At 29.4% G+C, this 14,017-nt stretch overlaps 1 non-coding gene across 1 annotated transcript; it reads left to right on the top strand.

The window, feature by feature from the left end:
- The first annotated feature begins 5,065 nt into the window (after positions 1 to 5,065).
- trnap-agg (transfer RNA proline (anticodon AGG)) lies at positions 5,066 to 5,137 on the top strand. Its single transcript has one exon. It is a non-coding gene; the product is annotated as a tRNA-Pro (tRNA).
- Positions 5,138 to 14,017: the final 8,880 nt, after the last annotated feature.

Here is a 14,017-nt window from a genome sequence, read left to right as displayed (position 1 = left end):
TATTGCATGCTTTTGTTCAAAAGCATCTACTTTAAATCTTTAAACAATCTTTCCAACTTATCTGGTTAAATCAATTTTCATGGCTTAGTTATTCACCATCTGAAGATGGAGCATATTGTTTGAGTTGTGTTTTGTTTGGGTTTAAGTACTTTTCGAAATCTAGTAAATGTAAAAACTTGTTTTCTCAGCCTGTAAAGCACTGGCCAGATGCTGTGAATGCTTTTTTAAAAGACATTATTATGGGAAAAAAGGAAAGAACATGAACATCACTTAGCTGTACAAAGTCTTCACTATAACACCTGGACCATATTTTCAGCAGTTTTAAATACAATGAATAGAAGTATTCAAAATATTGATATTTTAATTAATAAAGAATATGAAAAGGAGGTTGCTTTAAATCGGGACAAATTGCGTTCAATTGTTGACTCAATCATTTTCTTAGGCTGTCTCAGTATAGCTTTTAGAGGTCATCGTGATGATTCCCAACATCGTCCCACTGTTGGAAAATATTCTTTAGTAAATGGAGTAGGAAATTTTGTTGAACTTTTAAACTACAGGATCAGAGGTGGGGATAAAGTTCTTGAGCATTATCTTAACAGCTGTGCAAAGAATGCATCTTATATTTCTAATTCGTCACAAAATGAATAAATAAATTGTTGTGGAAAATATATCCAGAATATTTTAATTTCCGATATAAAGGAAAATCAATTTTTTTCGATAATTGCTGATGAAGCATCTGATTGCTCCAATCAGGAACAAATGTCTTTAATTATTAGATTTATAGATAGCTCTTTTGATGTTAGAGAAGAATTTATGGGTTTTTTACGAAAATGCGAAAATGGTTTATCAGGAGAAGCTCTCTGCAAAACTATTTTATCATGTCTTAAAGATTATTCTCTTGACATATCCAATTGTCGATGGTGCAGGATCTGTTGCTGGTCATATTAAAGGTCTTGCAAAGAGAATTAAAGATCACAATGACAAAACAGTTTATACTCACTGTTTTAGTCATCTTCCTAATCTTAGTGTAGCAAATTCGTGCAAATTGCATGAAGTCAGAAATATGATGGCTCAAGTAAAACAATTATCTTATTTTTTAATTTTTCTGAGTCAAGACAAAATTTATTAGAAGCAGCTATCACCAAACATTGTCCTTCTGCAACAAACAAAAAATTAATTGATGTTTGTTGCACAAGATGGGTTAAACACATAACTGGATTGGATGATTTTGAAAGTTTGTTTGTATCTATTGTTTTTGTCTTGAAGGAATGAGCATGAATTTAGAAAAAAAGTGCAATAAAGAAACTTCCTCACAAGCTTCTTTTTTTTTAAAACTCATTACAACTTTTGATTTTATTGCATCTTCAGTGATTACTCGAACAGTTCTTGACTACACTATTCCTATTACACAAATGTTGCAAGGTAAAACTTTTGACATTTGTGATGGTTTAAATTCTACTTCAGCTTTAAAATGTTGTATGTTTACACTTAGAAATCTAATAGATGATTATCACATAAAGTGGTATGATACAATTCTTTGTCTTGCTTCTAAAGTTGATGTTGCAGAAGTTAAACCAAGAGTATCAAGTTGTCAAATATATAGAAGTAATGTTCCTTGTTGTTCAACTTCAGATTATTTCAAGAAATCGTTAACCAAACCACTTATCTATCACCTCCTATTCGAAGTTAATAACAGATTTAGTGATGATGCTTCGGTTGCTTATGATGGTTTGGTTATTATTCCAGATAAAATGATGTCTTACGTTTCTAAGAAGATTGACTGGAAAATTAAGTTTCAATCTTTTGTAAATTTTTGTTCAACAGTTTTGCCATGTGCAATTTCTTTAAGCTCAGAACTTGATTTGTGGGAAAGCTATTGGGTTCAAGAAAAAATTTGCTAACCAGATAATATTTCAAGTACTTTAAAAAGTCTTCCTAACAATCAAATCGCAAATTTAAGAGTTTGTCTTCGCATTCTAGGAACATTGCCAGTAAGCTCTTCTGCGTGTGAAAGATCGTTTTCAGCTATGAGACAATTAAAACGCTACACACAAAGTACTATGATATCTGAAAGAGTGAACAGTCTTGCTTTATTGCATATTTACCAAAAGATGGAACCTAATGTTGAAAAAGTTATAGACTTATTTGCACTTAAAAATCGTAGATTAAATTTTACAGATAAAATTTGTTAACCATTTTTTTTTAATTATTATTGTTCATTTTCTAAAACAAGTTTTTTTAATTTGTTAATCTGTAAGTTAACTTTTAATATTTTATGTTTAATGTTTTTTAAGTTGTTTTAAATTTTTAAATCTATATATAATTAGTTTACGTAATACTTAATGTCTGGGCCATATTAGTAACAAAATCTTTTTTTTTTTTTTGAAATACAGTACAGTTACCTTTTTTCTGAACAAAGTATGTTGTTAAAATTCCAGAGGTCAGTCCTTCCTCAATTATAAACAAGCAATAAACAGGGTTGATTATGTAATAAATGTAAGACTAAGAATAAGTATAAATATTACAAGTAGTTGTTCTTCCAACATATCAGTTCAATTGAATTAATTTGATTGAAAAAAAAAGTGAAAAGTTTGTATTACTTTTTTTAAATATTTTTGTAGTTTAAAATGATTTTTTTCTTATTTTAGATTTTATAAAACACATGAAGTAAAACAAATTAAAATTAATGAAAGTAAAATTATTTTAATTACATTTTTTAATATAAAATAATATTTCAAAATTTTGATTCTAAATATACTTTTTTTTTTCTCTTTAGTAACCTTAACACCTTCATCAGTAAATAGGATTTTATCAGTTTTTATATCTAAAAAATATATAAGATTTTACTTTTTGATGTACTGTAATTTTTATATTTTAATTAAGAGCATTATGTTTTACAAAAATTTAAATATTTATTTTATTAAATATATCTTTTTTCTATTTTTTAGTTCTACCTTTTCAAACGTTCTACTCAGCGTCATTATTTTAGTTTACCTTGCTTAACTGTTAAAATATGGTTTTAATTTTGTAAACTTTCATGACTTGAAATTTACTTTATTGATCACTAGCCAGCAGTTTAGGGGAAAAAATGACTTCAATACAGTTAAAGTAAGTGATAACTGTTCACCGGCCGCATCGCAAGTTTGTTTACATTGTTTACCGAAGTTTACGATTAATATTCATGTTATTACTATATTGTTACTACTATATTGTATATTATTATATTATTACAATATTGTATCTTTCATGTTAATAATAATTTTTGTTATATATATGGTAATAATGTTGTGTGTCTATTTAGATTTTAATTATTTTTAGCATTATTTCGGAAACAATGTAGGGGAGAGTGGGGCGCCATGACACACTTTTAGTTTTTGCTTCGTAACAATTTTTTTAATACGCCTTTTTTTTTAGGCGATTAGTTTAATTTGTAAAAAAAAATTTTTCGACAAAATAAAATCTATAAATTACCAAAATATAATAGGTTAAACTTGTGAGACTAGTTAAAGTAAAATTAGAAATTTGTTTCAAGGTACCGGTATTAACGTTAAAGGTATTAACGATCAATTAAAAAACTGAGTTAAGAAAGTTGCTAAAAGTATAAACATTGTTTGTTGTTACTGTTTTGTCATAAATTAATTATACTGTGTATTAAATTTGAAATATTATGTTAGTGTTTTAATTAGTTAGTTGTATTTTTTTCCTCTAATCGATTTTAATTAGTAATACCCTAGCTTTCTTTTTTGAATTCATAAAAAGGGTGTCTGAAATAATTAGTGCTTTAGACTCAGCTAAATAGCGAGAATGAGTTTTAGTTTTTTAGTTTAGTTTCTTTTCTACAAATACTATCATGATCACTGCTCCTTTGAGCAGTGATCATGATAGTATTTGTAGAAAAGAAAAATAGATTTTTTTACGACAGCATTACGACGACGGGAGAGAGACCAAAGCTTGACAGATTGAGCAGGTTCAATGGTCCGTGTCCGTTTTAGCGTCCGTTAAAGAGTTTGTAAACAAGTAATTTCTTTTAAAATTTTTGAACCCTTTAAATTTGTCTCCTCGACAAATGAGGGGGCAAATTTAAGTTACCCCCTCGCTTGAAGGGGGTTCCCTCCCCCTGCCCCTCCCCCTTCTCTCTATATCTTGAAGCGCTAACATTTCTTCACTAACTTCTTTAAAAAGCTAAACCCGCACCTGGTTAATGATTGTACAAATAGAAATTTACAAATCTTTAATAATTGTCCATAGGAAATTGTTATTTTTATTTTATTAAAGCATCGTAGAAGACTTTAGACAATGTCCGAAATGTCCGAAGTCTCCCCATAAGGGGTACATTGAAAAAATCAAGGGGATCGAGCAACACCATATATAGATTACAAATACTTACATTCCCAACGTCCACAGGTAACCGTTTGTTTTAGAAAAAATTGCACAAACTCTAGCAGAGTTTATAACTAGGGTCTGAATGGTTCACTTGTATTTCAAGTGAATCATTTAGACCCTAGTTATAAACTCTGCCAGAGTTTGTGCAATTTTTTCTAAAACAAAACAGATTTTAGAGTGAAAAAAACAGATTTTAGAGTGAAAAAACGATTTTTTGGTTCTTTGATGTAAAATTTTCAATTTCAAGTTGAAATAGAAAATTTTACATCAAAGAATTAAAAAAGTCGTTTTTTCTCTCTAAAATCTGGTTTTTTAGCGGGAAACTCACACCTAACTATTTTAAAGCTACGAGCGTATGTCTACCAGCATATCAACTATAGATAACATTGTCCTAATGTTATCTATAGTTACCTATAACAGGGTAGGAGATTTCAAAGTGTCCATTCTCTCTCTATGTCCGAGGTCTCCCCTGTCTCCCTCCCCTTCAAGTAATCAATCATAATTTGAATTACTTCAAGTATAATCAAGTATAGGCATAAGTAATTAATCATTATCAGAATAACTTTAAGTAATCAATCAAGTATTAATCATATTTGACTAAACACCAATATAATAGTTGCAAAACAAGCAACAGCTTTTTTTAAGTTAAAATATTATATTTGTAACCAACCTATCTTACATCGGCCTGTTGGTCTAGTGGTATGATTCTCGCTTAGGGTGCGAGAGGTCCCGGGTTCAACTCCCGGACAGGCCCGGTTGCATGGAATATTTTATTCGATCAACTATAAAATTATTGTTTGCGAATACTTTTATATAATTAAAATTTTACTTATAATATTGTTTTAACTTTCGTAAACAATATTGTTTTAATATTGTTTTAACTTTCGTAAACAATATTTGCTCATTATAACTTTAACAACAAATAGCGTTAACGTTTTTATATTAGTACCTTGTACTTTTGTCAATTTCCTTGAAATGTTATAACTTATTTCGATTTGATTTTATTCGATTATGTACAAAAATATTATTTGCGAGTTTTATTTATTTACAAATTTTATTTACATCATTTATTTTTGCTTTACATATATTTATTTTACATATATTTTACAAATTTTATCAACATCATTTATTTTTTTATTTATATTTTTTATTTTTAATTACAACAAAAGTTTACCGGTACCAGCAGTCCGCGCACTACAAGCATTAAACCGCTCAGCTACTGCTTGTGCATCATACCTTGGACATAAATCAAATCATTTCCGTTTGTCTCAAGGTTGACGTCCAAATGTTGACGTAAAAGATAAAGTAGCGGCAACTCTAAACAAGCTCTTTGAATTCGTGATGGAACGAGATATTCCAAAATATTCCTTCGAAATTCCAAGATTCGAAATTCCATGATATTCCTTTGAAAACTTGATGGAACAAGATATTCCAAAAAAAAATTTAAATAATCAGAAAATGGTATAAACTATTAATTTTATATACATTGTTTTTTTTTTACCTATAATTTAGGTGATGAAAAGAATAAACAAAAGTAAATAAATATATTTAAAACATTTCCATATACTTAACTTAAGTAGAAGACCAGATTAAGGGTCTTAGGGGCCGGGCGCAAAAGTTATTTGGGGGTCTGTTTAATAAAAATATATACTCAAAAATAAATGCAGCAAAATATAGCTACTTTTTTATTCATAAAGAAATTTTCTTGGATTCAAATTGACAAAGTCATTTACGACATCTTCAAAATATTTTGTAACAGTCACATCAATTGCCATTGAAAAAAGAGAGAACTTAAACGATAATTTAAAAAATGCTCACTCTGCACTATAATTGGTAATGGGAAGGGTTAGAAAAATTTGATATGCAATGTCAGCATTTTGAAAAACTGATGGTTGGAAAACTAGTAAAAAAACCAAACTTTCTCTCAGCAGATAACCTATAAAATAAAGCTTGTTTCAAAAACATTTTCAACTTGTCTTTGATTGGGAATAAGTTTAATTCTAAATTTGTCACCGCCACTTAGAACCGCTTAACTCACTGTATACTCACCAACTCCTACTTTTCACATCTTCTTTCTTATACTTTCATGCTTGTTCTGATTAAGAACCATGCTTGAGAACCTTCCAACACATTCCTGAATGTCAACCTTCACGAAATGATATCACTTATTTCAAATGAGATTGAAGCAATTGCTATAGCAATTGCACATATATAAGCAATTAAACAGCAAGAGCTATATCTACACTTTTATACTGAAATTTAATGTTAGTAGTTAAACGTAACATAGTTCTGTGCCAAAGCTTCTTCATAAAAGCAACAGCCAAAGTTTTAAATTCCTTTAAAAGTGTAGTAACTGTATTTTGCTTGAAGAATTTAAATAGAAATATCTCCTGCTGACCACCTGCTCCGACTCAATTTTTGATGATAATTTCCTGCCATTTCCAGCACCACTCACAAAACCAAAACAAATAATCTGCCTTCTGTGAGTTAAAGAAGCACAGAAGTTATACAGACATTAAAAAAACCCTAAAAACCGATTGCAGTCTCACAGCTGCCATCTATATTTATACCAACTAAATTTAAAGAATTTTTCAGTTGTGCTTGCAGGTCGTTTTAATTTCTAGATATACTAAATGCCAAATCATACGACTTGCTACAAGCATTGTTAATGTTTAAGCCCAATTCTTTTAATCTTTTCTTAACTGAATCTATCAAAGCTTTTCCTAGGTTTAAGTCTACAAGAAGACTTAAACCTAATAAATTTTCTTTCCTCAACAACTTCCTTGCGCACATATTGAATGACTATTGTAAAGGAGTCAAAGTGTGCAGTGTAATGAGCCAGCAATCGATGAAAAGTGTTTAGCTTTATACGCTTTGCTTTCAATGAATTGCAGAACACTTTTTGTCATTAAGGAGACGATTTTCTCAAAAATTGTCAATGAAATGTATGAAACATTTCCTGTCGTAATTTTCTCATTTCTCGTATATTTCTTAGTTTTTTAAGTTAGCAAGGAATAACGCTGGACTACATAAAGAAGTTGTTTGCTTTGTTCATGCTTCTGTATAAAATCTGTCAATGTCACCAGTCATCGAATCCAGTTCTGAAGTTGTCATCTGAATCTTGCAGTAGAAGAAACAGTCGATTGTGAATAAATAAGCTCCTTCGAATTTAACCATTTTTCAACTTAAAAGAAAAAGAGTTCAGAAAGCAGTACCTTAAATATACTTTTTTCATTTTTTTATTAAAAAAATTTTTTTTCTGCAACATTTTGATCTCGAATTTCTTTTATAAAAGTTTAGTAACTTTGCGCTTCTTTCAAATCTCTTCAAAATTCTGTGTCAGATTGACATATTTAAAAGAATTAAATCAAAAAAATAACTGTTCCGTTATTTTTTGTGTATTGTTTTAGTTTTTCATTTAAAAAGTTATTTATGTCGCGAAAACTTCTAAATTAAGGCTCATAACATAACTCATATTATGCTCGTAACATAAGTTATGCTCTTTCAACCTTTTTATTGGTTTAAAAAAAAAATATGCATATTAAGAAGGTAGAAGTAAAGATATACATATGATGAAAAATTGTTTTATGTTTCAGATGTAACAAAAAAAAATGCATAAAACGCACTATATAGATAATCTGTTACATCTAGAACATAAAACAAACTATATACATAATCTGTTACATCTGAAACATAAAACAAACTAAAAGAGCAGATTAACATGCGAACCTTTTTATTCCGCTCAGCCATATTGTTTTAAGTATTAGAAAGCTACACGTTTTATACATTTTTAAGTTCTTTTAGTAATGATATAGTAGCCTCAAAAAACCCGTCACTGCAGTGGCATACTTATTTTAAAATCTTGGGGTCCCTACTAAGTCTATATTTTACGAAGGCCGGGCGCAGATGCGCCTGAGCACTCGGGTTAATCCAGAATTAGTTATGTACGGTAAAATTAAGTAAAAATAACTTAAGCTAATACCCCTGTCGGCAAAATTCGGAAAAATGTTAGGCTTGGTTTTTGTTGCATGTTTAAACCAAAAATGATAACACGAGTCAAGAATGGTTTATATTTTGTGAAATTAACTATTACTACTTACCATAAATATTTTTTATTTCATTTTATTGGTTTTATTTGCCGTACAATATTATTTACAATAAGATTTATGATATTATACGGGCAGGACTTCAAGAAGATTGTAATATCACGAAGCCCTCAACAATACAAAACTCTCTTTTCTTCTGCAATATCTGTATACCTTATAAAATAAATACATGACTAAATAATATAACCTCTAAATATATCATAAACTAAATACTGTACATACTTCAGAAGTGAAACTCACAATAAAACATAAAAAATCAAAATGCATGATAACATCTAAAAATATTTTTTAAAAAATCAAAAAAAATCAAAAACATTTTTTGCTGAAAAAATAATTTTTTTTTATAGATTGTTTGAAAAAGTAATAGGTCAATTTAGATGAAAAAGCAAAATTCGGCCGAACTATTTCATTCCAGAGAAAAGATCTACGAATAGATACACAAAATCAGACCGTACTATTTCATTCCAGAGAAAAAATCTACGAATAGATACACAAAATTAAGCTTGTTTATTTTTGCAAATATGTTTTTCAAAAATGCTATCATTACGTAGGTTATATTTGTTTTTGGATTTGATTTTGTAAAGGTTTATAAAAACATCGAGGGCATTAGTTCTTTACATTTGTACAAAATACAAATCTGAATAACATTTAAGGCTTCCATTTTTTTTTAAAAATGGACGCCTTAAATGTTATCAACAAAATATTGATAACATTTAAGGCGAAACTCTGAACCTTAAATGTTGATAACATTTAAGGTTCAGAGTTCGAAAAACAATTTTTAAAGCTTATTACGTGAACTGCGTGTTTTAGTTTAGTTTTATGTGTACTTCCCTATATAATATTTGCATAATTTATATTTTTTTATAAATATTTGCGTAATTTATATGACAATAACTAAAAGAGTAATATAATTGTGTTAACTGGTTTTTGTTTAAAGTATCTCTAAATTTGTATAAAATTCCAATAAATTTCGCGACTTTATTAGAAATATTATTGATGTGTGATCTCCATGACAGATTTAATTCAATAAAAATCCTTTAAATTTTGTAATAATTTTTTTTCTCTTTTTAAGATGACATTGTCGATAAAGAGATCAGGTATATTTACAGGCAGTATCTGCTTTTTTAGTTTGAATAGAAAAGTATCCATTTATTTTATTAATATTTAAAGATAACCCATTTTAAAAAAACAACTAGCAATGAGGCAAAAGATGCGAGGAGTGTTGCCACATCGACTTACAAATAGGTAGAACTTGCAAGGAGTGCTGCTACATTGACTGACATATAGGTAGAACATGCTAGGAATGCTGCTACATTAACAGAGGGTTTGGTTTGGGCAGGCAGTCTATCCAAATAAAATTTTTTTTATCGTAACCATTTTTTTAATTTTCGTAATACTCAATTTTTAATTATTTCGATGTTAATCATTTTCTTCTTATTTCGATCTTATACTGCTTTTAGGATTTTCGATACTACTTCTTTTTTCACTATTTCGATTTATTCTCTTATTCAATATTAATCCGGAAAGTCTTTTTTCGAATTAGTTTAGTTTGGCTGTTCTCGATACTGTTATTACTCACTGAAACAAGTTTGTGTCCTCTGCAAAAAATTTGGTCTTTAAATTAGATGCTTTGTTAAGATTATTTATAACATAACAAAAACAAGTGGTCCAAGTTTGGATCCTTTCAAGACACCATATGCTTGGTTCAATAATATTTGAGATAAAGAGTCTTTGTTAAAAACAAATTGCTTTTGGTTAAGAGAAATAACTTTTGAGCCAACTTAGTATTCAATTTTTTTAAGCATAGTATAATGATCGATCGTGTCAAATGCTTTTAACAAATCAATAAAAACATCAGTTGTAAATTTTAGATTTTTGAAATGTTCATTAATACCAGGCCCGTAACAACCAGGAGGGAGGGTGGGGGGTGGCAGCGGGGGCATTTGCCCCCTGAATAATTTTTCAAATAAATAATTTTGAAATAATTATTAAAAAAAAAAGGTCTTTAAAACTATTAAGAGGTAGTACTGCCACCCCTTCCCCCCTCCCCCTCCTCCAATATAGTTTTTGTTCCTAAGGGCCTGAATACAACGTATTAATTGAAGAATAGCATGTTCGGTCAAGTTGTTTTTTATACCAAACTAATTTTAATATTAAAATATTAATGGTTTAACCGTTATGGAAACGTAGTATTACATTATAATAAATTTCACGTAGTACTATATTTATAATAAATCTTCAAACATTTTCACATTGCCCTAATGTTGCTTCACGTCCTCTTTTCTATAAATGCACAATTTCTATAATAGGCACTGCTCAAATAAACTTACACTTTATACATTTAAAAACTTATATTTTATTCATTTCTTAAACATTGTTACATAACTTACAAAAACATTGTGTGGGTAAGTAAAGTAATTTACCTACACTCTCAAGAGTGTAATCAGCCAACATTGACAAACGGGTACCGTGCGGAGCCCATACGGTGTTTAACTGGGTACCTTTATGGAAGACCAACGGTATCCGTTGGATCTTGGTCGCGGTTTCCATAGGGGATCCATATAGATATGCTCGCCGGGTATCCCCTACAAGTCCCAGCCTAATCTCATACTTTAAAACCGAAAGGAGCCCAAATTGGTTTGCAACTGGGACACATATGGGAACCCATTGGGAAATATTTTAAACAAAATATTTAAAACTACACTGTCAAAATTAGGAAAACTATTCAACAATTCTTTAATCGTGTATTGTATGCTTTGACGGTCATCTTACAAATTGGAAGTTTTTTCATCGTTGTTAAAACAACTTCTTTGAAAACCTGAAGCGGATCCAGACCTTCAAGCAAAGAGGGGGGGGGGGGGGGGGGGGGGGGAAGGATGCATTTTTTTCAAAATATTATTGCACTAACTAATAAAGATATTGTTGAAACTCTTTCTGCAATCAGTAATGTCTATGTTATTCTTAAACTTAGTATCCAAAATATACCTCCACCTAAATTTACATCGGAAGTTGAACTATGGCAGTGCAAATGTATAAGGGTGAAAGATGAGGGAGGAACCACATCACTACCTTCTGCTCTTTGAGTTGTTTTTGATTTGTGTGACCAGATGCAATATCTAATCACTCACAAGTTGTTTCAAATTATCAAGTCATGTCCTGTAAGTGTTACCAGTGCTGAACGTAGTTTCTCAACCTTGCGAAGAATTAAAAATTGGCTGAGAACGCGAATGACAGAAAACAGACTAATCGGATTGGCCTTAATGTGCACAGAGATGGCTTATCAACCATTTTTAAAAACAACTTTCCTATGTTAGAGGAAACATTTTTGCCATACGGGGGTTGAAATAAATTACATTTTTGCTATATGGGGGTTGAAACAAATTACATTTCTTGTTCTATTTATCTTTTTTTATATTTTTTTTTTAGAGTCGAATTCTAGTTCAAAATTTTAAAAAACCACATTTATTAAGGGCATCTTCAAAAATTCGTTTCGAGGAGTTGAATACATTTTCATTAGAAGAGTTTTGGTTTAGCCTGTTATTAATTGAAATTAGGATTTGCTTTAGAATTTGGAATGGGTGATTTGAGTCAATATTGATATACAATAATTCATTGTTTGGTTTTTTGAAAGGCTTATATGAATTTTCAGAGTGGTCAAATGTGACACAGTTTGACTTTTTAATAAATTTTATAAATTTTAAATTTCAAAAATCATAAATTTTCTAAATTCTAAATTAGAATTATTTGGCTTTAGCGATACCATTTTAAAGGCGTACGTATGTTGTATTTATTTAAGAAACAGCAATTCAAACTGGATAAAGTTAATAATATTTTTAGAAATAAATTAAATTTACAACAGTGAAAAAATGCCATTGATGTTTTAAATTGGTTATCCATAATCAAAAATAAAAATGAATGTACATTTATTCAATTTGATATTAATGATTTTTACCCCTCAATAACTGCAGATATTTTTGTTAAAACATTTGAATTTGCAAAAAGCCACACAGTTATTCCAGAAGAGACAATCCGGTTAATAAATGTGTGGTTTTCTCTAAGAATGTAACTAATAAACAATATATTGACTCAACAGATGGTGAATGCAAAAAACATTTTGCCAATCATAAGCAATCCATTAAAAATAAAAAGTATTCAAAAGACACCTTGCTCTCAAAAATACATATGGGAATTAAAAGATAAAAATATTGATATTATTATAACTGAATCGGCAATTTATTGTTTCGGAAGACATTCATTTACTTAAAATTTACCGTTGCCATCTCGTAAACGATAAACAAAAAATCTAATCTAGCTACATTTTGAGACAAAACGAGTTTTTATCAAAAAACATTCTTTTGCTGTACCAAATTTAATGAAAACTTTCTTTAAGTTTGGAGTGCAAAAGCGATATTGAGACAAAGTGGGAAAATTATAATGTCTATGAATCGAATAAAAACAGACGAATGGTGCAATACATTAAAATGGTGGAAAAGTATAAAGAATATATTTCCTTTACGTTGATTGTGCATACCCATTCCCTCTACAACATTTGAAAGAGTCTTCTCAGTACGCGGGATAAATCGTTACAAATACAAGAACAAAGTTTCAACCCGAGTCTGATGAAAAGTTGGTTTGTATCCAGCAGACCTTTTAGCAGGTGAAACTCATTAATAAAAATAAAAAATAAAAATTTACAACAAAAAATAAATTGTATTTTCGCGGTGAGACAGTATATTTCTTAAAAACACTTTTTTAAATTTTTACGGCCAAAAGTTAACACATTATTCGTAATTTCTCAATAGGATAGTTTATTTTACATTAAGTGCTTATTAAACACTTTTTTAACATTATATTTAAGTAATTGTCATGGTAAACAAGTGACATGACTTTTTTTTCCTTCAGGTTCTAATTCAGACCCCCGTACTGTGATGCAGATTAAAAATGGCAAAAGATTTTAGACTTAAAATAATAAAATAAACTTTTTGATAAAAAATCGACATAAACAAACTCCTCAACAAATATCAAAGTATATACTTTACTATAAAGTATGTAAAAAGAAAGAAATAATGACCATAATTTTTTGAAAATTTATGGGATCTTTACTGTTAAAAGTTTTATAATATTAGTAAAGTTTCATAAAGGTCAGCACAGTTCTTTTTAAGAAATTGAGTGCAAATATATCTAAAAAAATTGTCCTTTTTAACAGAAGTCTTAAGAAAATGAAGGTAGGGGAGAGTGTGTATGAAAGAGCCAGGTTTTGAAGGAGCCAATACCATTATTTCTAACTTACTGGCATCCGATCCTTATTGTATTTAAATCTTTGTGTGGCAACACTGATACCTGTAACCCATAAAAAATGTAGAGTTCTACTAAAATAAATAGCGTCGTAAGGGAGCACTAAAGATTTTGAAAATGAAAAGTAATTTTTTGGTGGTTTACTTATTTATTTTTAAGATTAAGTGTAATGTTTTATTTGATAAAAGAAACATGCTGCATTCTTATATTTGCCCTTCATTTACACAAAAAAT

The sequence above is a fragment of the Hydra vulgaris genome, chromosome 09, assembly GCF_038396675.1.
Source record: "Hydra vulgaris chromosome 09, alternate assembly HydraT2T_AEP".
NCBI lineage: Eukaryota > Metazoa > Cnidaria > Hydrozoa > Anthoathecata > Hydridae > Hydra > Hydra vulgaris.
Note: the sequence above shows the minus strand (reverse complement) of the source record. Positions and strands in the feature narration are given on the sequence as shown.